This window comes from Sciurus carolinensis, unplaced genomic scaffold (genome assembly GCF_902686445.1).
Source record: "Sciurus carolinensis unplaced genomic scaffold, mSciCar1.2, whole genome shotgun sequence".
NCBI classification, from domain to species: Eukaryota; Metazoa; Chordata; class Mammalia; order Rodentia; family Sciuridae; genus Sciurus; species Sciurus carolinensis.
This window is the reverse complement of record NW_025920218.1, coordinates 92,933-119,181: the sequence shown is the minus strand read 5'-3', so window position 1 is coordinate 119,181 and position 26,249 is coordinate 92,933. Positions and strand designations below refer to the sequence as shown.

At 38.9% G+C, this 26,249-nt stretch overlaps 3 pseudogenes; 1 reads left to right on the top strand and 2 right to left on the bottom strand.

Moving 5' to 3' along the window:
• The first annotated feature begins 5,445 nt into the window (after positions 1–5,445).
• On the top strand, positions 5,446–6,503 carry LOC124975161 (ornithine decarboxylase-like; annotated as a pseudogene).
• Positions 6,504–9,590: 3,087 nt separating this feature from the next.
• LOC124975160 (SNW domain-containing protein 1-like) lies at positions 9,591–10,757 on the bottom strand (annotated as a pseudogene).
• An 8,716-nt stretch (positions 10,758–19,473) lies between these two features.
• Positions 19,474–20,433, bottom strand: LOC124975159 (E3 ubiquitin/ISG15 ligase TRIM25-like; annotated as a pseudogene).
• Positions 20,434–26,249: the final 5,816 nt, after the last annotated feature.

Below are 26,249 nucleotides of genomic sequence, written 5' to 3'. Positions count from 1 at the left end.
CAAAAATCCAAAAGGCAAATGATCTCAGTGATAAGCGGATGATGACATGTAATGGGGGGTGGGAGGGGGGCACAAAGGGAGGAAGGAGCAACTGTATAGAGGCAAAAGAGAGATGGGAGGACTCGGGGGGAAGGAAAAAATAATGGAATGAATCAAACATCTTTACTCTATGTAAATGTATGAATATGCAAATGGTATGCTGTTACTCCATGTACAAACAGAAACAACATGTATCCCATTTGTTTACAATAAAAATAAATTAAAAAAAAAGTCAATACTCTTTTCATATGTGAGGGGGTGTGACAGGTCTGGCCATACCTGCTCTGGCCTCTGTACAATACCATGGATTTGTCCAACTCTCCTTTATTCATCATTTACAGATAAGGGGGGCAAGGACTGGGAGGAGCTTCTGATGGACAGGATAGGGTGGAGTTTGGGAAGCCATTCTCTTAGAGGGAAAATTCCAGAAGGAGAAAGGGAACCACTCCCACACAGTGCCACATACTTCCCAGCAGTTGCTAGAGGCCAGGCCTCTACGTTGCATGGCTCAACCTAGTCTGATTCTGCTAAATAAGAATGGCTTCCCACAAGAAGGTATACCAGGTGTGGTGGCACATGCCTATAATCCCAGCAGTGCAAGAGGCTGAGACAGGAGGATCACAAGTTTAATGCCAACCTCAGCAACTTAGCAAGGACCTAAGCAACTTAGCAAGACCCTATATCTAAATAAAACATAAAAGTGGCTGGGGATGAGGCTCAGTGGTTAAGCTCCCCTTCATTCAATCCCGGTACCAAGGGAAAAAAAAAAAAAAAAAAAAAAAAACAGAAGAAAGGAAAAAAGTCAACAGATGTTTCAGCAGCAATGTTGTCATGATGTTCTAATGGTGATTTTCTATTCCCTGCCTTTCTTCTACATGTGTTTACTATAGACTTGTAAGGAAGATTTGTTCCTTCCCTTCTGTTAATTTATTCATTCAGTTTGTTGGATATAGAATTGAACTCCAGAAAGATTAAAGATCAAAATAAGAAAACTGAGAATATAAAGCTAATCTGGGCATTCAGAAAACATAAACACACCAAAAAATAAGCTTTAACAACAAGCAAGTGTTACCAGAGACATTAACAGGCATGGTACAGGGCATTGGAGGCATACTTCAGTTTTTAGAAACTAAAAGACAAATCAATCTAAAAAGATAATAAGTCAATGTCTAGTATTGCCAAACATTCTTATGAATGAACTATAAAAACCACAATAATGACAACAGAGGTAAGAGGTTGCCTTTAAAAATTCACAAAGGATGTGGATGGACAACTGCCAGGAAGGGACTAGTAAATCTGAAAAAGATGCTTACTGTTCTCATAAATAAGGAAATGTAAATTTTTAAAATGAGCTAATATTGAAGATAGATGAGAATGTGTGTTACACAAGATGTGAGGAAACAGGTCACTTAAGTCCTCTGGTGCAAGTGTGCATCACAGAGTATTCAGGGAAGGAATCTAGTTAAAGTAAGTATGTGTTCATCTTCTCATGGCCATTTCATCCCTGCATGCATCTGAGACATTCTTAACAGGTCTACAGGTCCCTGAGGACACACATGAGAAGGATCATTTGGTTGTGGCAGGGAATTAGAAACAACTAGCTTTTCACTACTAGGAAAAGGGATAAGAAAAATGTGCCTGGTGCTGGCTGTGAAATATTCCTCAGCAAATAGGAACAACAAAGTAAAGTACAAATAGTGACACAGGTAGGTCTATGGTGTCAATGGGAAAGGGGAAGATTCAGAATGAGATTTACAACACAAAAAACCATTAGCAGAGATTGAAAGCACACATTGAAAACAAGTACAGATATTACCAGGATGTGGGTATGTTTAATGACACACCTCAAACATAGTGAGTGAGTGTTTTTGAAGCAAAAGAATAGATTGGGGACAAGGATGAAATGAAAAAGTAATAAGTGAGTCTTGCATGCTGGTGATTCTATTAATTTCTGTATTGAGGAAGTTGATTAATTCAGAGAGATGCCTGAGGGCAAATGGGTATGAACCAATGAGAAAAATCTCAGACATCAGACATGTTTAAAGGAAATGTGGCATGTTCACATAAAAAGGTGACAACATGGATGAACCTTAAAAATATTAGGCCATATGGATGAAGAGACAGACAGAAAAAGACAAATAGTGTATGAATCCATTTGTATGAAACATTCAGAACAGGTATACCCAGGCAGACAGAAGGGTTAATGGTTGCCAGAGGCTGGGGAGAGGGGAGAATAGGGAATGACTGCTTAATGAAAGCAGGGTCTCCTTTTGGGATGATGACAATATTTCAGAACCAGATGGAAGGATGGGTGTAAAATGTGAATGTATTAAATGCCAATGAATTGTTCACTTCAAAATGGTATTTATATGTTAATGTGAACTTTACTCAAAGGATAATTTTCACAAACATTAGGGAAAAGAGTAGATACCTCTGAAAGTACACAGACTTATGTAAAGTCAGGTTTACTAATATTGCTAATAATTAATTAGTCTCAGACCTGAAAACTAGGGGAAGCACATCTCTCAGGTTGATTAATTAGAGAACCAGGATGTAATTTTAGTCTTTATAATCTGCAGTATAATCAAACAGCATTTAGCGGATATATACCAATATATACATACATACAAGCTGTGTGTGAAGATTATGCATGCACACACACACATACACACACAGATGATAGGGGATCATGATGGAAGTGAAGTTTGATGCCTTGTCATGAAAAGATATGTTGATCTTATTCAGGGTCTTCAGAGACTTCCCCTTCATCTTGTGAACAATCACAGTGCACTAAGCAGGGGATTGTCTAACTTGGCACACTTTTGAGAAGACCAGCCTGGCTGCATGTGGAGAGTGCATGGCAGGAGTCAAGGGTGGATGCCGGTGTCTCTGCTGAGGGCAAGAATAGGTTAGTTGAATTTGGAAGATGTGGAGACAGAAACTTCATGCCTGGATTTGAAGCAGCCTTAGGAGAAGGACCAGACTGATTGGTCATTGGGAGAGAAAGATGTCAGGGACACTGCTGGGTCTGCCTTTCACAGCTGGTGAGATAATAATACCCTCAACCAAGGACCAGGTATGGAGTCATGGGTCCATTTCACACATGGTGGGTTTGGGGTATATTTGATGATTCCTGACAAGTATTCAATATGTACAGGCTGAGGCTGGGGCATAAACAACTATTCTCTTATTAGGTGTTAACAGAAGCTACTGGCATGGAGATGATGGATTATTGGATTCTAAAGTGAAATCTTTGAAAAAAATATCAATATCTACTTGATGAGTGAGGGAAGATCTTGCAGTATAGGCAAATTTACAGTTGTATGCCAATATTAGAGCTAAAAGGGTATAAATAATGATATTTCATGTAAACACAAAGTTGCATAGCTTAACTAGTTATTGTTCTCACAAGCAAATAACCTTGACTTTTCTGAACCAGAGTGAATTTGTAAATAATAGTCTTTGCTTCCTTTCATTAAAAAATAGCACTACATGAAGTTTTTTATTCCAGAAGAAAACTCTTGCAGGTGAATACTCCATGATCCTCGCTTTACATGTCTCGAGGGCTTACTGTCCTTGTATTGGTCTGGTTTATGGCATCCACTAGCTTATAAACCTTCAAGTGAAGGCTAATGGATGGCTATTCCCATGTTTGTAGAATATGTGTGTATGTGAGTTTCACATAGGTGGTAAATAATATGTTACCAATATGTTTAATCTTATTATTAATCAGAAAAATTCAAATGAAATTCCTTGTGATATGCCTTTTTAGACAGAAAATGAATGATATTTTAAACATTCAATAATATTAGTATTTGGCCTGGTTTGTAGAGAAGCAGAAATTTATATAGCCCCCAATTGGGCAATGTTTTTAAACTATATATGTGCTTACCATAATTAAATTTCTAAGTACCTGTTGTAGAAAAATTGTTTTTCAAGTCAGACATATCTATGACTTTGTAGAACTTAGTTATTCAAATAAATGGATTTAATGACTGGGAAATATGGGAAAACATGTCCACCTAAGAATCATGCTAGATTCATGTTGCTACCCAAAATTCAGCCAGATAATAGCACTGAAAACCAAAACTGCAACAAGGAAGCATTAAGTAGAAACCTCAAAAATAAAACAACAGAAGTATATCTAAACACGCTTTATAGCAAATTAATATTTTGTCACATACTCCACTAGTAAAATATAAGATGAGTCTAAAGTCAGTTCACATGATTAACTTCAACCATGTGGCATTGAAAGGGCCCCCTGAGTTAAAAGGGGCTGCTGAAGCTAGTGTTGCAAGGATGCAGATAAGTGGGAAATAAACCTTTTTATATGCTTCCCTGATCCTGTCTTCTTCCCCTCCAAATGAGCTTTGTTTACCTGCTTCTTAAATACACATTCATTTTTGCCTTCAAATTTACACCAGTAAAATTTGTTAAAAGATGCTTGAAAAAAATCTGTTGCATGCAGAATTAAGGTACAAATATCAACAAGGCTCAGAGGCAAAGTCACTAACTCGAATTTATTTTCTCAAATCAGTTTATGGCGTCATCTATCACTCCAAATACTTAGTTAATTGTACTTTTTTTTCCCCATGAAAGCAGTAACCTAACTTTGAAGAATTTAAATATTTTTGGTTTTTGTTGTGTCCTACTCCCAGGAACAACTCAAGTTGGGCATGGCACATGGTAACTGATAAACAAATGTTGTTGGATAAGATTGGAAGATTTTCCATGAGTTCTAAAGAAGTACTTATTAATTTTTCTAAAAATTAAATGTGATTAGCTTTCTAGCTCACATTGCCCAGTTTTAACAAGATTAGAGTAAACATAGTAATAACATGGATTCACTGCTACTTTATGAACAAGATCTGTAAATATGCAACCTTTGTTCTGTACTCTTCAAAAAAGGACAGACATAAATGCAATCACATACAACATGATTAAAAAATGCATACAAAATTTCATATTAACTCTAAGTTTGAATGGAGATATACTTGGTGTTGTTAACAGCCAGATGAGTTAGTCTGGGTCAAATTTCTCCATAGAACTGCATGCACTTTGAGGTCAGTCCCTGCAGTGTCCTCTGCTGCCTGAGGCCTCCTTCAGCCAGCAGCTCGCACCACCTGGGGCTGGCGTCTCAGACTGGCGGGATTTAGGTAGCTGACAGGCGCTGCAGTGGTGGGCAGTGGAGCTCTCCTCTCGCTTTGGTTCCTCATCAACGCTGCGGGGCTCCGATCCCGCGGCGGCATCTCCACAGGGCGAGTCAGCGCCTTCCTTGTGCTGTGAGGCGAGTGGGCGGTGGAAGGGAAGCACAGCCAAGTGTCCAGCGGCCCACACTGACCCGCTCTGCCAGCAGGGGAACACTTGGTGGCAGAGAGGGTCGTGGGCCACTTCTCCTGGGTCCAGATGTCCTCACGGTGCCCGAGTCGTCCTTGTGGCACCCACAGGTCGGGCCCCAAGTTGCACCAGCCACAGTGTCTAAGCACGCTGGGAGTCCCTGGGGATGCCTTTGGCTCCTCCAACCATTGTGCTCCTGGGCCCATCTGTGCCACTGATGATTTTAAAGTAGTCTGCCACCTCGGTGTTAAATGTGGTGCCACACTCAAAACCAGCAGACTTCTTTTGGAACTAGATAAAGAATCAAATATTGATGTCATTGGTATCAGTTTTCACATGGAGAATGGCTGCACTGATCCTGAGACTTTCCTGCAGGCCATCTCTGATGCCCACTGTCTTTGGCATTGGAGCTGAGGTTAGTTTCATCATGTATCTGCTTGATATTGGTGGAGGCTTTCCTGGATCTGAAGAAGTAAAGCTTAAATTTGAAGAGATCACCAGTGTGATTAACCCAGCACTGGACAAATACTTTCTGTGGGACTCTGGAGTGAAGACCATAGCTGAACCAGGTAGATATTATGTTGCTTCAGCTTTCATGCTTGCAGTAAAATATCATTGCCAAAAAAAAAAAAAATCATATTAAAGGAACAGGCAGGCTCTGATGATGATGAGTCAAGTAAACAGATTTTATGTATTATGTGAATGATGGAGTACACAGATTATTTAATTGCATCCTTTATGATCATGCACATGAAAAACCTCTGCTGCAGAAGAGACCTAAACCAGAGGAGAAGTATTATTCATTCGGCATATGGGGAATTACATGTGATGGTCTTGATGGGATTGTTGAGGACTGCTGAAAATGCATGTGGGTAATTGGATGATTTTTGAAAACATGGTCGCATATACTGTTACCACTGCTTTTACATTTCATTGGATTTCAGAGGCCCACAGTCTGCTGTGTGATGTCACAACCAACATGGCAGTGTATACAGCAAATCCAGAACCATGGCTTCCCACCTGAAGTAAAGGAGCAGGACATTGGCACTCTGCCTGTGCCTTGTGCTCAGGAAAGCAAGATCAAATGTTATTTGGCAGCCTGTGCCTCCACTAGTATCAACGTGTAGATGCCACTCTGTAGCTGTTAACTGCAAGGTTAAGTTATGGGATCTGGGGAAACCACTTAACTTAATTACTGCTATTTTTGAAATGTCTTTCTAAGAGTAGAATTGGCATAGATGCAGCACTATGGACTAAAAGTTGGGGTCACACTTATCTATGTTCTTATGGAAACTATTTGAATATTTGTTTATGGATTTTTATTCACTTTTCAAACTATCTACTGAAGAGTGTCCCCTCAGCTGGACCAGCAAGCATTTGTAGCTTGTACAATGGACGAATGGGTCAAAAGCTTAATGTTGTGACCTGATTTGAAAATAAAGTATCATGAAATAATTAGGTATTAGGGGAGAAAAAAGAACTGCACTCTGAAGGAAATCTTCTGGGATTGAACATAAGCATCATCTAAGAAAGAAGTTGGAGCAATTATCTGCTTCAGTCTCAAACAAATCCAAACAAAATAGAGGGTGTTCAAAGAAAACCCAGGCATCAATTCTTTTCCCTTAGACAACAAAATCAGAATCTCCAAATGTGCTGATAATAATAATAGAGGTTTAATTAACTGGATAATCAATATGTTCTCATGTTCTGGGTAAGTTTCCTTTAGGTCCTCTGTTATAGTTTGAATCTGGAATGTTCCCTGAAGGCTCATCTGCTGAAGACTTTGCCCCCAACATAGCAGTGTTCAGAGGTGGTGCTTTCAGAAAGTGGTTGGATCATGAAGGCTTTGACATCATTGACTGATTATTCTACCAACAGATTCATAATTCGATGGCATTACTGGGATGAATCGGAAACCATAGTGAGTGGGATCTAGTTGAAATACGTGGGTTCATGGGAACATGCCCGGGAAGACTTGTCCCTGGCAGCTTCTCCACTCTCTGCTTCCTGACTGCCATAATGTGAGCAGTTTTCCTTCATCACACCCTCCACACCATGACATTCTGCTTCACCACAGGCTCTGAAACAATGGTGCCTAGTAACATGGACTAAAACCTCTGAACTTGTGAGGAAAAAATAAACCTTTTCTCCTGTTTTTGATGTTTTTATTAGTGCCTTATAGTTATACATAACAGTGGGGTTCATTGTGACATCTTCATAAATGCATATAGCATAGATTGCTCTGTTTCAATCCATAGTACTTCCCCTTTCCCTTCCCTCCTTCCTCTCCCTGATTCCCTTTCTATACTTTATTGGTCTTCTGTTCATTTTTTAATTTATGCATTGTAGTTATATATAAAATTGTGATATATGTCATAGATGATCATAGTATATTTTGGTCAACTTCATACCCAGCTCTTCCTCTTTCCCTCCTATCATTCATCTAACCTCTATTTCACTTCTAATTTTGTGAGATCACTTTAATTTTTTTTCTCTCCATCTTCCATGTATAAGAGAAAACATTTAACCTTTGACTTTCTGAATCTGGTTTATTTCTCTTAGACCGACTCTCTCCAGTTCCATCCATTTACCAGCATATGACAAAGCTTTGTTTTTCTTTATGACTGAGTCAAACCTGTGTGTGCATGTGTGTGTGTGTGTGTGTGTGTGTGTGTGTGTGTGTGAACCACATTTTCTTTATCCATTCATCTATTAATGGACACCTAGGCTGGCCATGAGAGAACATCTGTCATCTGTAGGATAAGTATTTACAGTCACCCCAATAGACATGTCAGTCCAAGTGGTATTGTAGCACATTCAGTCTTTAGCTATCTGAACCCTCCTGTGAGAGCTGCACCTAATATATGCCTCCCACTGGGCTCTACCAGGAGTAGGAGTCCAGGGAACCTGGGAAGGAAGTGAGTCAGGGTGACAACCAAGTGTCCTGGTGCCTGCATTCCTGTTTCGTGGAGACCTTGGTGTTAACATTTTCTATTTCTTCCTAGGCGGGGATCCAGAGGTTTGCCTCCGAGAGCCCAAGACAATTGGATACCGTGAGGAAACACTGGAGGGAAAAGGGAGGGAAAAGCAGAAATGAGAAGACTTGGTCACATGGAAAATAAGTTCTTGAGAAGATGCCAATGGGGTGAGTGGCTAAAGTGTTACACTTTGCTTGTTTAATTTTGTCTTCTCTCTCTCTCTCTGTGTATGAGTGTGTGTGTGTGTGTGAGAGAGAGACAGCGTTAGTTACTGGCATGGAATTCAGGGCTTTGCACATCAGATCTCACATACTATAAGCATTGGTATGTATTTATCTCCACAGTATGCTGATTTTAATTCTTTTAGATAAATACCAAGGAATGAGATATCTGGGTTACATGGTCAATTCATTCCTGGTCTTTTGAGGAATCTCCATAATACTTTCCAAAGTGGTTGTACTAATATGCTTTCCCTCCAATAATGTATGTGTACCTTTTCCCCTCTACCCTTGCCAGCAGTTATCATTATTTTGATGATTGCCATTATGAGCGAGATGAAATCTTAGGAAAATTTTGATTTGCATATTCCTGATTGCTAAAGATGTTGAACATTTTTTTTCATATATTTGTTGTTCATTTGTATTTCTTCCTTAGAAAAACTCGAATTAGATTGTTTTTGGCTATTTATTGAGTAGGTTTTTTAAATTTTTTTTCTTTTTTTTTTGCTATTAAGTGTTTTGAGTTTTGTTTTTTGTTTTTTTTGTTTTTGTTTTTTTGGTCTAAATGTTTTTATTGAAATAAATAGTTGCAAGAACTTACTTTCCTCACTCTAAACTAAAACATAACAATACAGGCAAAATTCATTTGGTAGCATAGTTCCAATATGTGAACTTTCTCCTCATCATGGTTAGGGTAGTGTTGTTCATAAGCAGTTGTTCTTCTGTAAAATATTACCCCAGACTACTAGAGTGACACAAGGTGGTCTTAATTCTGTGTGTGGGCAGTATGTTATATAGGTGCTGAAAGGTGGGAGAGGTACAAACACAACTTTTAAGAAAGAAGTACAAACACAAATGTTTAAGAAAACTAAATAATTGAAAGTTGAATTTTCAATTCCCCCCATCTCCCATAATAAAAAGTAGTGCTGGGATCTGACACCTACATTTGGTTTTTATCCTGACCATTTACAAAGTGTTCCCCCATAACTTGCATCTTTAGGAGTATGAGTAATATAGTTCATTCACGCTGAAGACAGGTATATCCACTCCTTCCTCTTCTTCCCTTCTTGTTCATGTTCTTTATGGCATGTGCTATCTGAGGGTCTTTAAGAGTCACCCTACTGTTTAGCTCCTTCCAAAAACTTGTCCAAACCAAAAGAATCTTCTTCAAACTGAACTGGTCCTTCTTGGCCTCTCCATCTATGATCTGAACCAGAAATCTCCTTGTCAGGAACAAATCTGTTGGTCTTTATTCTAGTTTCTAGGTCATCACCATACATATCCTTGTCCAGATTTTTACTGGGCCTATAAACACTCTGAGTCATATCTTAACCACCTCTCCATGCTTGATCATATACACTGTAAATTTCATCTTCTCCACCTGCAAATCCATTGTCTACACCCTAGATTGGTTGAAAATCCTTTGGTCATACTGCAGTTCATTGGAATTCCAATGATTGGGCACACAGGAGCAATGAGTTCACTGATATTTCGATTTTCATTTCTCTGCAGCTTTGACCTCTTATCAAGAGCTTCCCTAAAAAGATTCCAGTCATGCTGTCTCTCTTTTCATCTATCATGACAGATTTCATCTCTCTCAGGTGTCTCCCCATCCTCTTTTTCCACATGGGTTTTGATCCCACTTCCCTCTCTCTGGCTTTTTGGTCCATTTCTTTAAGTTTCTCTTTGTTTCTCCTTTTCTTTTTGAGCCATCTTTTGCTGTATTTGGACACGCATTTCCACAGCTTCATGAATCTTCCAAAGTTCTCATTTAGATTTATTGTCTGAAGTCCTCTTCCATCAGCAGCTAGATGTTTATCTAATGGAATTGTATAACCCTTTGCATTTTTCCACTTGGAAATAGGAGAAATCTTCCACTATTGTTCCTTTACAGTCATTTTTGACTAGGAAAATGCATGACAGATGCAGGAAGAGGTGTTCCCTGGGGAATTTTCTTATTAATCTTAAACCTTGGAGGTTCCATTGGATCTTACTGCATTTCTACCATTTGACTAGCTCTCTGTTTAGCTCCAGAGTTGAAAACTACTCCCTGCTGAGATGGTGTGTAGTGGATGTTCTGAGCAGGAGCCAGTTTATCAGCTGCTGGTTCTGGCATGGCTGTGGCAACCTTCTGTTATACAGATCTCTCTAAAGTTACCCTTGTCTTTTCTGTTATCTCTTTAATAAAGGTATACCCAGGATATCAGTCCATGTTGTTCTGAGCTCCAGACAAAGAGAAGAAAAAGGTGGCTACTCCCAGACCCTTCAATGTGGAAGACCCGATTCCTTTTGAGTTTTTATATACTCTGGATATTAAACCCTTGTCAGAAGAGTAACTGGCAAAGATTTTCCCTCATTCTGTAGACTCTTTTCTTTACACTCTTAATGACTTCCTTTGCTGTGCAGAATCTTTTTAATTTAATGACATTGCACATTGATTCTTGGTTTTATTTCTTGAGCTATAGGAGTCTTATTAAGGTTGTTGCCTGTGCCAACATATTGGAGTGTTGAATTTATTTTCTTCTAGGAGTTTTACTGTTTCTGGTCTAATTCCTATGGTTTTTATCTACTTTGAGTTGACTATTGTGGAGGGTGAGGGGTAGGGATCTAGTTTCATTCTTCTACATATAGATACCCAGTTTTCCCATCACCACTTGTTAAAAGGACTTTTTTCAATGTATGTTTTTGGCACCTTGGTCAAGGATCAGATGACTGTGTTTATGTGTATTTGTCTATGTGTCCTCTAATCTCTTCCACTGATCTTCATATTTATTTTTATGCCAATACTGACTTTGTTATTAAAACTCTATAGTATAATTTGAGATCAGGTATTGTGAAGCTTCCCAGCTTGCTCTTACTGCTCAGGATTGCTTTGGCTATTCTGAGCCTTTTATTCTTGCATATACATTTGAGAACAGTGTTTTCTAGTTCTGTCAGGACCACCATTGGCACTTGATATGAATCTCTAGATTTCTTTTGGTAATATGGTCTTTTGATTATTTTAATTTTACCTATTCATAAACATGTTCAGTCTTTCCATCTTCTAAGGTCTTCAATTTATTTCTTCAGTGTTTTATAATTTTAGTTATAGAGATATTTACCCCATTAGATTCATTCATAAGTTTTTTTTTGAGGCTACTGTGAATCAAGTAGTTTCCTTGATTTCTTTCTTCATGGATTCATTATTTTTCTTTTCTTTTTTAATTTAAAAATTTTTAATTTATTTTTTAAATTATTTTTTATTTTTACAGACTGCATTTTGATTCATTGTACACAAATAGGGTACATCTTTTGTTTCTATGGTTATGCATAATGTAGATTCATCCATTCATATATTGAAGCATAAGAAAGCTATTGATTTTTTTGTATGTTAATCTTTTATCCTACTGCTTTGCTGAATTTGTTGATCAGGTGTAGAAATCTTCTGGTGAATTATTTTTGCTGGGAGGGAATGTCCTCTCTGTGTAGGATCATGTCATCAGCAAACAGAAATAGTTTGACTTCTTCATTTCCCATTTGCATCCCTTTAATTTTCTTCTCTTGTTTCATTGCTCTGGCTAGAGTTGCAAGGACTGTATTGAATAGGAGTGGTGAGAGTGGATTTAGAGGAAAAAGCTTCAGTTTTTATATTAACTTCGTGTTTGTCATTATAACCTTTATCATATTGAAGTAAATTCCTTCCATCCCAAGTTTTTTCACTGCTTTTAACATAAATAGGTGGTAAATTTTGCCATTGACTTTTTCTGCATCTGTAGAGATGATGGTGAATTTTTTGTTCTTGAGTCTGTATGATGAATTACATTGATTTATATATTTTGAACCAATCTTGCATCCCTTGGATGAATACAACTTAATCATGGTACACAATCTTATTAATGTGTTTTTAAACATATTTGCTAATATTTTACTAAGTATTTTTGCATGTATGTTCAGTGGTCTTGTCTGCAGTTTTCTTTCCTTGATGTGTGTTTTTGTACTTTTGGTATCAGGATGATGTTGCCCTCATAAAATGAGTTTGAGAGTGTTCCCATCCTTTTTATTTCATGTAAGAATATGAGAAGAATTGGCATCAGTTATTTAAGGGTCTGGTAGAACTCAGATGAGAATCCATCTGGTCCGGGGGTTTTCTTTGTTGGATGACTTTTAATTGCCACTGCAATCTCATTGTTTGTTATTGGTCTGTTTATATTTTCTCTATCCTTTTGATTCAGTTTGCGAAGGACATATGCGTCTAGAAATTTGTCAATATCTTCTAGATCTTCCAATTTATTGGGATATAAGTTTTCAGAATAGACCTTAAAAGTTCTCTGGGTTTTAGAAATGACTGGTGATGTCTCCTTTTATCTCTAATTTTGTTGATTTGGGTATTCTCTTTCTTTTGGTTAGTTTGGCTAGGGATTTATTAATATTGTTTATCTTTTCAAAAACCAATTTTTTGCAGCTTTGATTCTTTGTATTTTAAAATATTTCAATGATTTTGGCTGTGATCCTTATTTTTTTCTGTCTTCCACTGATTTTTGGAATTAGTTTGTTCCTGTGTTTCTAGAGCTTTGACATGTAGCTTTAGATTGTTCATTTGGTATCATTCTGATTTTTTGTGTGTGATGTGGTTGCTCTTGTTGTTTTGTGTGTGTGCGTGTATAGTCACTTAATGCTAAATGTCCTCCTATTAAAAGTGGCTTCATAGTGTCACAGAGATTTTAGTGTATTGTATCTCCATTCTCGTTTGATTTTAGTAATTTTTAAAAAAATCTCTGCTCTCATTTTTTCTATGCTCCATTCATTTAAAAGATAATTGTTCAATCTCCATGTGTTCATGTGGTTCCTATATTTTTTTACTATTGATTTCTAATTTTATTTTATTATGATCTGATAAGATACTAAGGATAACAACAATTTTTTTTCTTTTTTCTTCAAGACTTGCTCAATGACTTAAAACAGGGTCTGTTTTGGAAAAACTATCACAAGTTCTTGAGGGAAAAAATATTCAGCTGTTGGGTAAATTTTATATAGATATATGTTATGTTCATTTATAGTATTATATGGATCACAATTGTTTTCATTGATTTTATCTCTGGATCACCTAATCTAGTATGGGAGGGGTGTGTTCAAATCACCCAGTTTTATTGTTTTGGAGTCTGACTGGGACTTAAAGTCAATAAGTGTTTATTTCATGTAATTAAGTGCACCAACATTTGGGGCATAAATATTTCCTATCATTGTATCTTTTGGTTGGGTTGTTCCCTTTAACTGTATGTAGTGACTTATCTCTTCTGATTAATTTTTGCTTAAAACCTGTTTTATCAGCCATGAGAAGAGCTATTCCTTGTTTTTGGACTCCATTTGCATAAATTATATTTTTTCATTTTTTTGCTTTCAGTCTTGGATGTCTTGGCATTTAATATGAGTAACTTGCAAACAGTATATGCTGGGTTTTGTTTTTCAATACAATCAGACTGTTCAGTGTTATATCTATTGTTCTGAGACATTTTGTTTTGTTTCTGAGATTTAATTCATTCTTAATTTTTACATACTTTACTGCTCTTCTGGAGAGCATCACCAACTTGAGAACTCTGGGATTTGTTTTTGAGTTCTTTGTATAGTATATCTTTGGTTTAGTGATCATGAATTGTTTTGGTTTATTCAAATATTTCTTTCTTTAAGTTGATTTATCATGTATTTTGTCACAGTAACAAAAGCTGACTAATAAATCTTTCAACTTGCCTGGGCCTCTGAAGATGCAGAACACTAATTAGTTTCCTCCTATTAAATATCCTAATATGTTCATTATTTTATTATTCTTATTTTTTTCTCTGTTAAAAATGACTTATACTTTTGTACATATTCTGGATTTTTACACAGTCTTAACAGATGAAGAAAATTAAATGGAATGCGGTTTTGGTTATCATAATTAAAGTTGTATAACAGATTTTTTTTATGGTGCTGGGGATTGCCTGGGGCCTTGTGCATGCTAGGCAAGCACTCAACCAACAGAGCTATCTTCCCAGTCCCATACAAATAATTTTAAAAGCATTTTTAACAATCAAACCTTATCACCTATAGGAACTGGATTACAAAAGTCATCTCACTGAATGGCTCTTTTCAAACATTCTCAGCTTTATTCATTCTACACACTAGCAGTATGCCATATGATGGCATAATACTGTGGTGTCCTTATATTAATGTTCCACTTTCTCTCCTCTGTTATGCTTTATAATGGCAATCTTGCATTTTTATATTGCACCAAGCCAGCAGACTATATAGGCCCTAATGACATGTGTTCTTACTATCAAAACACTTTTTTTAAAAAATAAATTTTTTAGTTGTGGGTGGACACAATACCTTTATTTTTATTTTTATGTGGTGCTGAAGATTGAACCCAGTCCTCACCCATGCTAGGTGAGTGCTCTACCACTGAGCCACAACCCCAGTCCCATCAAAATACTTTATATGAAGTCTTACAGAATTTGAATATAAAGTCTTAGCAAATATTTTACCATTACTAAAGTGTATGTATGCTCATAAATGAAAAAATTTATTCTAATAAAAAGAATATAAACATGATGATGCAGACAACCCATAGAATGCTCTTGTTACACTTTACACAGGTTTCTAATTCCCAGTCCCTGCCACCAGCTCTTGTCTACTAATGAATCAGTAAGGATGGTGCTAAGGTCAGATGTAATTCTTCATTTGTGATGACTGAATTTCAGAGAGCAAGTTAAAATATTTTTCCAACTTCCCTGAATCTTTTCCTGGCATCCAGCTTCAGCTAGACAGATTTCTCTGCTCACTCTACTATGCCAAAGATCACACAGTGTGTGAAATGACACCTGCTGAAGGTGACTGGTAGTGCAGGCAATGTGCAGTACATCAAAGAATGTGCTCTCTTCTTTCAAACCATAATCTCTGTTCCAAAGAGATTGATTTTAACATCAGAATTAAGTTGGTCCTCTCTCTGGGCTTGTTCTTAATACATTGGCCTTCATCATACAAGTGACAGCAGAGGACTATTTCATCAAAACTTGACTATTGATTAAACACCTCTGTCCTGGAGAGAAACCATACTCCCTCTGTCAATATATAAAGGCAGAAATGGAGTTTCAGATCTAACTTTGCTTAAGGGACACATGAATGTTACTTTGCCTGATAGCTATGACTCTTTTTCAAGAAAAGCAATTTGCTGATTTTCTTGAGTGACTATTCTTTTTTCCCTTTTTAATTCTCATTAATGATTTTGCTAAGAAATAATTTCCCATTTCTATATTCTTTGTCTTCTTGGTGTTCTGTAATTCATAATTTTCATCTTCTTCCTAAACTTTCCTCTTCATAAACTTTCAATGTTTCCATATGAGATACTACTTTTCAGCCCATGGAGTTTATATTATTGCTTTTTCTCTTTACCATCTTGCAAATTCTCTTAACCATTATCTGAGCTTGGTAACATTCTAAACACAGAAAGGCACTTTCATTAGAGAAAAACTGGTACAATGATGTACGGAAAAGATAGAAAATTATCACTGAGAGTCATTCAACACCTTCTTTCTTAACACATACTGTAGTGGTGTTGGTTAATTTGGAAGCATTTTGAAAGCCATCAGACCATCAATGCAGATATATACATATGACATTCACAACTCTGCACTATTTGATGGACTCTTCTCTCTGTCATCCCTCAGCAGTATCCTGAGTTTATGCCACCCTCCATCATCCCAGATCCATGAACCTCTGGTTACCATTCACCTTCAGCCAATGGAAAGCACTGCTGGGAAGAAGTGGGCCTGAGGATAAAGAGACAAGGGTGCTCATTCCATGGCCTTAATTGTCTTTCTTGAAGTTTTTCTAAAGTCATTGCTGAGGTGGCAGCAGTTCTTCCATGACTACCTCAGGCCAAAACCCAGGAATACATCCTTCCCTGTCCATGATACCTGGAGATACAACCATCTTTCTGCTGTCATGGGTCCATAAATGGACTCTATAGCACTGCCCACACCTCTCTGAAATGTCCCTGCCTCAAAGGCCCTTCAACAACCCCTCTGTGTATGCCATTTATTTCAAGATATGGTGATTTTGACTTAAAATTTGAATACCGTCCTTTCTTTTTCTTTGAACTTTGGAAAGACCACAAACTGTCTCTAGGAAAACACTTATCTTTCACCCAATTGTGAAAATGGCCCATGAAAGGCCATTTCTATTCAAAAATAGTTCTTCATGCATCCTTCTATACTTTTTTTATAATGTTCAAGTTACATGGAGAGAAAGATGTTTTCTTTAGTTCAGTTAGAGAACAAGCATGAAGGCAAAACACTGAGCCCTACTATAAGAATGTAAAGGCAAATATTATGTGGGCTAAGCCTCAAGGATGCCTTAGCTATACAGGGACCACACATTTTTTCAGACATAAATATCACCTACATCAGAGAGCTCTGGAATTACTGAGTCCACCTGTACCTGTAGGCTGGTGTTTCTTGGCTCCAAAGAGTGCGGCTGTATCAGTTAATTCCAAAACTGATGAGGGGCAATGGGGGATTAGAAAAGACAGACATACACACAGAGAAAGCTGAGACCATGTAGATTTTTATACTCTTATGGAGATATAATGACCCAGAGCTAACTCAGCATGTTTATTATTATAGGTTTTAACATCAAAATGATTTTTTGTGAGAAAGTTTCTTCAAAGCATGCAGGATAAAATACAAAGTGCTGGGCAATCCAATTATAATTATCAACTTGCACTCATAATTCTATACCCCCAGAAACTGGTGCCTGAACTCAGGGACAAGACTGATAGTGCTGTGGCATGCATGGAACCTCTTTTGAGCAGGGTGTCACCATAGCATCTGGGCAGTCTTAACTAGTGCCTTTGCACACGGACTTCCCAGCACAGGCATGCTCCTGTCACGGTGACAGAGACCATTATTCAGATCATAGCTCCTGATTGATTGTTACAATATTGAAATATTTCTACAGTGGTTGATGAAGAATCCTGAATGGCCCTCTTTTACTGACCTACCCCTACCTCTTTTATGGCACCATTTATAGTTCCATGTTCTCTTTGCAGCTAAAGACTTCTGGGTTGAATCCAGCCCTACAGATGACATCAATTCTCATTGGTTGCAGTCTGTGCCATTCTTGGTTTAAGTTTCTGAATATCATATGTGGAGATACTGTTTTTATTTAAATCTTTGACATTTTGGAGTTTATCATATTTTTGGCATTAATTTGGATTTTTGGAACTAATACTCTAAATATTATTTACTTTGACTACTAATTTTTGCACCCCTATACTTTCTACTTGATCTTAATTTTTTTCACTCTGGAACTCTCCCATCTGTATCAACTCTAGAATTCAGTTTTCAAATTGGATAGTGCTAATCAATTTCATCAAAAGCATTAAAATAATGAGAGTGGTGTTAGTTACTTCTGGACACAGTGACAGAATCATATGGGACCTTGTCTTTCAGCCAAGTGTTGCTGTGAGAGAAGGAAAGAGTCCACTTTCTCTGGTTACACCTCTCTACAGAGGTCATAGTCAGCTTGGGTTGTCATAACAAAGTGCCATGACAGGGTTGCTTGAACAACAAAAAAATATTTATTAACAGTTCTGGAAATGAAGACTGAGATTTTGTATATGAGGAAAAACAGGCTATGCTTTCCTTAACTGTGTCTGACATATTTCACTTAACTCCATGTCCTTGAGTTCCATCAGCTTTCCTACAAATGACAGGATTATATTATTCTTTATGGTTGAAAAATACTCCGTATAGTATATATACTTTTTTAAAGTTTGTGTATATGTTGACAGGCACCTAGACTGAGTCCATATCTTTCCACATTGTGAATAGTGCCACAATAAACATGGGCATTGAGGTATCAATTTGTATGCTCACTTTACTTTGGAGAAATACCCAGCAGTGGTATACCTGGATCATATGATAGTTCTTTTTTTAGTTTTCCAAGCAAGATCCATCTTGTTTTCTATAGAGTTTGTACTCATTAACATTCTCACCATCAGTGTAAAAGAGTTCCTTTTACTCTATATCCTCACCAGTATTTATTATTTTTTAATTTATTTTTTTATAATAGTCATTCCAACTGGGGTAAAATGAAATTTCATTGTAGTTCTGATTTTTATTTTCCTGATGGATAAAGATGTTGAACATTTTTTTTCTTTTATTGACTGGCCATTTGTATTTCTTTTGTGAAGTACATTCAGATAATTGTTCCACTTCTTATTGTATTACATATTTATTAGTTGTTGAGTTTTTGAGTTTTTTAAAAAATATATTCTGCATATTATTCCTCTGTCAAATGAATAGCTGAAAAAGATTTTCTCTCACTCTCTAAGTTATCTTTTCACTCTGTTTATTATACCCTTAGCTGTGCAGAGGTTTTCTAATTTGATTCATCCCTCATTGTTAGTGAATAGGTGGCATTAGTGCCTCCCTTGCCCTAAGAGTTCAGTTTCCCATGGACCTGAAGTCCATGGTGAAAAGGGGCAACACCCATGCAGAGGGGCTGAAAGTGGGGTCTCAGCCAATCATTCCCTGTGAGCACAGGCTGATGAGGGGCTGTGAGTACCCCTCTATAGAACTTGCCAATGACAGTATCTAGTTATAACTAAATAAGAGTGGCCTTGTGGCTTAAAGGTTTCCTTTCAAGAACCTACAGACCATGATACAGGACCAGGAAGCAAGGAGGAAATTGTGGCCCAAATAGACCTGTGCTCCTCTGCTGGTGGGCTTCATCTGCCAACTGACCAGTAAAACCAATGGCAAACTAACCACTCCTGCAAGAAATGAGGAATTGCTGGGAGAACTTTGGAAGCACATTTATTAAACTGCCAGTGGCAAGAAAATTGGCCCTGTGGGTTGCAGAAAAGTACTTTGGAATAGAGGTTTTCATTTGTCACAAATACTAAGCAGTCCTTTTTGTGCATGTATGGTCAGCTCATGGTCCAGCTCCACCTTGTGGACATAGACTGGCTTCATTGAGACTGTTTGCTGTTTTGATGCTTTCTTTAGACATTCAAACTCTTCCCCTTTCACTAAGCTCTCGATTTCCTTTTTCAGGGTCTGGATCTCACTTTTCTTCTTGAGGAGAATCTGGTAAATGGAGTCAAAATTGTTGATGACCCTCTTCTCTTCTTCCTTTATCTTGCCTATCTAGTTGGCCTCGGAGGTAACAATGGGAACTTTTGTTTTCATGTATTCCTGTCTCAGTTGCTCCATCTTCCTTTTGGCAGCCTCCTGCAAGCTTTGCTGTCTGGGTTTTACATTCTCCAGTGCTCTTGAGGCTCCATTGATGGTTAGTTTATGCCTCAGTTTATTCTCCTGATTCAGGGACACTGGAAAGCTGGATTTGTGCTCCACCAGGTAGATGTGGCAGATTCATTCATCATGTGTGGGGCAAAATAAGTCCCATGGCTGAGAACATTTGCGGCTCAGCAGGTTTCAAACCCATAACTGCAACAGGTCTTGGAAGGCAGGGCTCTCAAGGTGTGGCCATAAGTGCTCCTGATAGAAGGCCATGCATTTCAGGCAAGTCTTCAGGGCCTCTGCCTTAAGGCAGTGGTCACACACCAGCTGGGTGGATGGACTGGAGGCCAGGGAACTGGCATCCTGTTGGTGTTGGGCACATGCTTCAGCTAGGCCTATAGAAACTGGTCCACCACCATGCACAGCACCATGTTCTTCATCTCCAGGAGTGCTGGCACTGGTATGGCTTGCCTTGGATGGCCCATGTCTCCTCCAGGCACAACTGACAAAGTTGAGGCCACAAGGGATGGTGACCAGCTCCTTCAAGATCTCCAGGCAAATGGAACACAACAGCTCCTATGTCAGTCAGAATAGCTCAGTCATGGCACTTCTGGGGACACCCCCGACAAGTCACCCAGGCACAGTGAGAAACCAACACATGACCATCCCCAGGCTGTATAGGACACTATCAAGTCGTACTCAAAGTTTAAACACTCATACAGTCCAGGCACATCCAGTGGTCTTGTGATGGTAGGCATAAAACCTACAAGCCATCTAACTTATTTTTGGGGGTGGGGAGGTCCTGGAAATTGAACCAAGGGGTGCTTTATCACTGAGCCACATCCCTAGTTCTTTTTATTTTTTATATTTTATTAGGATCTTGCTAAGTTGCTTCTGGTCTCTAAGTTGCTGAGGCTGGCTTTGAACTTGCTATCCTGCCTATTTTCTGACTCTCTAGGATTATAGGCATGCACCACTATGCCCAGCTCATCTAACTTAACTTGATGTTGTGCACTTGTGAAGCCTGTACTGAAATCAAGCAGATCCATTTTGATGATTGTAGAAGATAGTGTCACGTCTACACTCATTTTTTTCAAACATTCCTTTCTCTTTTTTAAAAAATAATTTTTAGTTGTCAGCAGATTTTATTTATTTACATGTAGTGCTAAGAATTGAACCCAGTGCTTCACACAAGCTAGGCAAGTACTCTGCCACTAAGCCATGTCTCCAGCCCTACACTCACGGTCTTGGTTACTCTCTTGAGATTTAAAAATATGAGCAAAATGGGGCTAAGTCTTAAATTGAAATAAGTTTTTCCTAAACCTGTCTCCATACTTGCATGATAAAGTTTATCCCAAAGAGGCCTGTGTCTATGGTGAACTGTAACCTAGCTTTCTATGCAAACAAATTGAAACCCAATCTAAGGTAGGAATGCACTCATAACCAAGCAACTAATTCTCAGCCAATCATAGCAGTGCAGCTTCAGATAATCACGTGGTACACACTGCTCTGATCATGTGCATCTAGGTCAGAAATGGTGACTGCTGCCAATCAGATGGTTTCCATATGGCACTTCCTTTTCCCTGGCAGTGAGTGTTATCTGTGGAGGTGGTGATGGTGAGGGTTAACAGTCTTTGGTCCCAAGTGCCACTGTGCTAGAAATCTTTTCTTTCTTTCTGTAGGCAAGCTTTGCTAAATTAAGAATTCTCAGTTTTCTTAAAACAATTCCCATCTAGGAACTAATTGTGAGAACCTGCCTATGTTCCTTCTGGCATTTGGGGAAACTCAAAGACTATTTTCTGACCATTTTTGAGCCATCTGGAAGTGGACTGAGCTGAAGAATCCAGAAACACAGCGAGGCTACCTTGTGAATAACTGCTTCCCACCACAGGGCCAAAAGTTAGACCAGATCTTGAGAGGACCAGCCATGGGAAGTACATGAGCAAGGCCCTAGAAACCACAGGGAATGGCCATGAAAGAGCCCCCTCTGAACTCATGTCTACTCCAGACAGCATCCTTGGGCTCAGGGAAGAACAACACCCATCAAGTGATATTTTCTTGCTCTTCTACTCCCATGGTGGCTGCTGGACTTGTAGTGGTTAGAAGACAAGATCTCCAGTCCTATGTCGCAGAAGAGGTAGATGTACCAAATGCAAATGGAGAAGTCTGCCTGCTGTTTGCTGACTTGGCTCTGCAGGATTCCAGCAAGCCCTGCTATTCCTGAGAGAGAAACTTCCTGTTTTAATGCAGTGTTGTGTTTTGACTGTTAACCTGGGACTGGCAGTGTAATTACTGTAACAAGACATCATTTTGTCCCTGGAGAGAACCAGTGGATTTTTCATTATCTGAACATGAACAGGTAAGCCATGGGGACCCTAGATTTCACCCAAGGACTGGAAACACCAGCACCAAAGAGCTGGCGTGCATAGGCAGTGTGGAGAGAACAAAGTCAGTTTTGAAGAACTCCATTAGTGCAGCTTGTTCACAGTCAAAGCAGCGGTCACTGGGATTATAGAAAACAATCCTTTAACACCAAAATAAATTAGTAAAAACCACTAAATATCATGTTAAAAAAGCAATTTGAAAAATTTCTTGAAGGAATATTCATTTTTTTCTCAGAACTGTAAATCTCTGGTATGTATTAAACATTACCTTTTGTGCTAGAAAATTAATTTCTTAACTCTGGAAATAATGTACCAGAATTGTGTGTACTTAATTTAGCAAGTAAAAGTTAAGTTGACAATCATACAGTAAAAATAAAAATCATCAAGTTAAGTTGGTAATATAATGAAATAAAAATTAAAAAAAAATATCAAAGGCATCCAATAGGAATTAGGCAAAGTGTTTTAATATTGTAACTCATTCACCCCTCACTACAATATTATTAACATTCATTCTCATTTTAGGAAGTTTATGTTTGGAGACACTGAGTGACTTGCCTAAGTCATAGACTGGAATGTGGAAAGTTTCTCTCACTCCAGGGACCACAGTGTACAAAGGAAATTCATACACCTCTTGAAGATTTTCTTGATGTTGGAAATAGGTATGTAAAGTGTTCCTAGCAACAAATTATGGCAGGAATATAAAAGGGAGTGGGATGGTCTTTTTGCAATGTTTCAGGAGGATTTATGAGATGATAGATGTCTGTCTGTACAAGTGGTTGTTGGCAAAAAATGATAGAGATTGTGACAACATGAGGGAGCAGGTAGCAGCAATTTCAAGTACTGGACAAAGGGGAAAAGAATAACTGCTGACATAATGAAAGTGAATGAGGGTGAGAAAAGCTAATGCACAAAAATGTTCAGGACTGCAGGGCTGTGCCAGCCATGTTTCCTAGATGAGAACTTAGCTTTTTTACTCCCCATTTACTGTGGCTGGCACAGTGTTATTTTATACCTTTCTGGACATTAGTTTCACCTGTGTCATTTGCATAACTGTGGTGCAATAAGTGTGAGAAGCAGGGCCACATGTTTATAGGGAGATGGGGTGTTCTGGATATCACAGCTCATCTCAGGGAGGGACACCCTAGCAAATCTCTGAGTAACCACAGAGATCTACACCTGTTTGGAAAATGCAGCAATCCACATTGACCCCAGAAATAATTATAGTTAATTGTGTTACAAAACATTGGTTATGAATGTGACCAACCTTAGAGAATACAGGGGGAAGCCACTGGGTCTGCCTGGAACTGGACATGCTATACTGTTCAGGTGGTGAGAAGGACAGAAAGTGGAGCTGTGTCTGGGGAAGCTTGGAGGAATTTCTTCCTATGAGAATTCTTTAGAAGTAAATGTGCTTGAAATTGTCAATAGCATTGTAGTCTATGAAAGGGAACTGTTCTTAGAGATAACATTGTAGAATGCCTCCCTGTTTTTGTTTTGTTTTGATTTTACTTATTTGCAAAAGAGCTTTTTCCCTTGGGGTATGAAGATGGCATCACATATTTTACATATTGTAAAATATGTATACATATTGTATTCTGGAGTGCCTGATTTGTTGAAGTCAGTGTGAAACCTATGTTAAAAGTCTCTTTTAAAGTTGAATTTGCAATTGATTCTAAATGTCATTTAGAGAGTCTTCTATCTGTGTATTTAAAAACTCACTTCAAGCTGAGCATGGTAGTACACATCTATAATCCCAGGTACTCAGGAGTCTGAAGGAGGATGATTGCAAGTTGGAAGCCAGCCTCAGCAACTTAGCAAGACCAAGTCTCAAAATGAAATTAAAAAGGATCTTGGGGTATAGCTCAGTGGTACAGCATGTGTTTGTACTAGACCCTAGATTCAATCTCTAGTACTGCAAAACAAAACAAAACAAATTACTTTATTTGCAACAAAATGTTTTGATGTGAAAAATTTTGCAAAGAAAGGAGATGTATTTTTGTTACTATCTCCAATATCTTACTTTTTTGTTTTCTATTTCTTGCTATGTATAAAAATGCTGAAATGTTTATGAGATTTACAGTAGGTAAATCTTAATAAAATAAAATTCAGGTGACTATAAATTCTGTAATGTAAATATCTTTGTACTGGATTGAATCCCCTGGATTACTTCTTCTGGATAAAGTTCTGGGTTTCTGCCATGAAAACTGCACACACAAATCATTGAGGTGATATGTGCCAGATGCATGTGCAGTGACTGATGGGAATGTTGCTTTAATGCAAACTGTTCATTGCTGTTTTGTACAGCTTATTGAACTATAAATTCCTCCTGAGGAACAACATATTCAGCATATCACAATAAATGGCTATTTATTATGAATATTTGCTTTTGGAATTTACAACCACTTCTAAAGATTGAGGAGTAATCACTTAATTTAACCATATTAAAATCATTTTGAAAAGGATACTAGTAGTCTGGGCATAGCGGAGCACACCTATAATTTCAGCACCTAGGGAGGCTGAGGCAGGAGGATCACAAGTTCAAAGCCAGCATCAGCAATTTAGCAAGGCCCTAAGCAACTCAGTGAGACACTATCTCTAAATGAAATACAAAAAAGGACCGGGGATGTGGCTCATGGTTGAGTACCCCTGCCTTCAATCCCTAGTACCAAAAACAAAAACAACAAAAGAATACATTGGCGATCCAAGATGGCAGACTAGAGGGTGACTGCATCTCCAGTCACTCCAGAACCCAGGATTCAAGAAGGGGAAGCATTGAGTAACTCAGACTAAAATAGAGCCACGAGGTGAGTCTCCCCCACCGGGCAAAGCTTGGCCTGGGTGGCAGGCCCAGATAGAAGTGGCTTATCAGAGCAGGGCAGGGCAGCTAAAGTCTTCCCCAGGCAGCCCTGCACACTCTGGCGGTGGGCTCCTCCCACACGGCCAGCTTCTCCAGCTCCTCGGAGCAGGCCCCCCAGTAAGAGCTTTTCTGCACAGAACCAACTCCAAGTCCCAGAGCCAGTGCAGTGAGCTCCGGCCTGCATGCACCTTCAGAGACCAGGACAGGGCAGCCAGGGACTTCTCCAAGCAGCCCGGCCCCCTCTGGCGGGATGCGCCTTTCAAGGCTAGCTTCTCAGAGCAGACCACCCAGTGAGAGCCTTTCTACAGAGTCAGCCACAAGTCCCCGAGCCAACGGAGAGCTCTGACCCGCAGGCAGCCTCTGGGATCAGGGAAGGGCAGCCAGAGACTTCTCCATGTGGCCCTGCCCCCTCAGGCCACAGGCTCTTCCCACGGGGTGATCCAAGATGGCAGACTAGAGGGTGACTACATCTCCAGTCACTCCAGAATGCAGGATTCAAGAAGGGGAGGCATTGAGAGACTCGGACTAAAATAGAGCCACGGGGTGAGTCTCCCGCACTGGGTGAAGCTTGGACTGGGCAGCAGGCACAGATAGGGGCGTCTTATCAGAGCAGGGCAGAGCAGCTAGAGTCTTTCCAGGTAGCCCTGAGTACTCCGGTGGTGGGCGCCACCCACACGGCCAGCTTCTCAGAGCAGGCCCCCCAGTGAGAGCCTTTCCACACAGAGCCAGGTCCAAGCCCTGGAACCAGTAGTGGGATAGGGGCAGCTTTCTTTGGAAGCACTGCATTATCAAGTTCCTCCAAGACTTCAGGCTACTGAAGGCTGGGAGGTGATACACTGAAAATCTACAGGGACACTATAAGCCAATAGAGGAAATCTGCAATATCTCAGAGTCCCACTGACATCTGACCAATATGAGAAAACAAGGGAAGAAAATGTCCCAAACAAAACTAGATACTATATCAATAAAACCCAATGATAGCACAGCAGAAGAAATGTCAGAAAGGGAGTTCAGAATGTACATAAGTAAAACAATCAGGGAAGCAAATGAGGAGATGAAAGAGCAAAAGCAGGCATTGAAGGAGGAGATGAGAGAGCAAATGCAGGCATTAAATGATCGCACCAATCAACAGTTAAAAGAGCAAATATGGGAAGTAAGAGATCATTTCAATAAAGAGT